Here is a 1283-nt window from a genome sequence, read left to right as displayed (position 1 = left end):
CCTGGCTGGCTCAGTCAGAAGACCATGCAGCTCTTGATCTTGAGGTCATGAGTTTGAACCCCATGTTGGGTATAGAGATAATGTGAAATACTTCCTAGCTGGCATATCCAAGGGTTAGTACAATAGTTTGTTTGTTTGTTTGTTTTAAGATTTTATTTATTCGGAGAGCCCCGGTGGCTCAGCAGTTTAGCCCCGCCTTCAGCCCAGGGTATGATTCTGGAGACCTGGAATCAAGTCCTGCATCGGGCTCCCTGTATGGAGCCTGCTTCTCCTTCTGCCTGTGTCTCTGCCTCTCTCTCCTTCTGTGTCTCTCATGAATAAATAAATAAAATCTTTTTAAAAAATGTTAAATATGACTCCAGGATCACTCCCTGCGCCGAAGGCAGGTGCTCAACCGCTGAGCCACCCAGATATCCCTCATGTAGTTGTTTTAATATGACTTCTCCTGGCTACTAGTATGGTTATCTTTTTTCCCCCATGTATTTATTGGCCTTTTGTAATTTATCTTCTGTTAACGGTTATATCATTTTCCCATTCTGTTGGAAAGAAATACTTGTCAGTTATATAAGCTCTTGGCAGAAGAATCTTATTAACACTTTTGAGTAAAATAATCTTAAAAAAATCATAATCTATAGTTGGACTTTGATTTCTTCTATAGATCATTTTTATTTTTATTTCATGGTAAACACTGCTTTATTGGTGGCAGTTAGTATTAAGTCAATAAATATTGAATTTATCGATTACTGGTCCATAGAGAGCTGAATGAAACTGAACCAACTGCCTGCTGAGATGAATTGAAGTTAATCCTGCTTCTTGGGAAAAGAAGCCACAGCTAGCTGATACATGGCATATGCTGTTCCACCAACTGTAAGCATCATAGTGGCTCTATACAGGAGGGTACCAGCTACTTCACCCTTTAGATGCACTGGAATTCCATTATCCTCCTGAAATAGCTTTTGTTTCTCTGGAACTTTATTTTCAAACTGCCTGAGTGAAGCAGTACTTAGGTCCTCTGGGCAATCTGGCGAAGAGCCAGCAGATTCTGCAGCATCTTGGCTTAGTTACTACCCACCAACTGCAACAACTGACCACCAAGAACGAAAGTCCCCACACCGGAACCAGAAATACCTCGATCATTTTTATTATGAAGTATTCTATTCTCATGACTCCAACCTTTTTGGATTTTGTCTTAAGAGGCAAAAGCTATAAAAATAATTTCCTGTGATTTTTCATGTAAAATCTAACCCATTTACTCATGGATTTTGATATAAATGATAAGGGAA

At 39.5% G+C, this 1283-nt stretch overlaps 1 pseudogene; it reads right to left on the bottom strand.

The window, feature by feature from the left end:
- Positions 1–669: 669 nt before the first annotated feature.
- On the bottom strand, positions 670–1125 carry LOC118354526 (cytochrome c oxidase subunit 7A2, mitochondrial-like; annotated as a pseudogene).
- Between the last annotated feature and the right edge of the window lie 158 nt (positions 1126–1283).

Source organism: Canis lupus, chromosome 4 (genome assembly GCF_003254725.2).
Source record: "Canis lupus dingo isolate Sandy chromosome 4, ASM325472v2, whole genome shotgun sequence".
Lineage (NCBI taxonomy): Eukaryota > Metazoa > Chordata > Mammalia > Carnivora > Canidae > Canis > Canis lupus.
The sequence above is the reverse complement of the archived record's forward strand: the minus strand, read 5'-3'. Positions and strand labels throughout refer to the sequence as shown.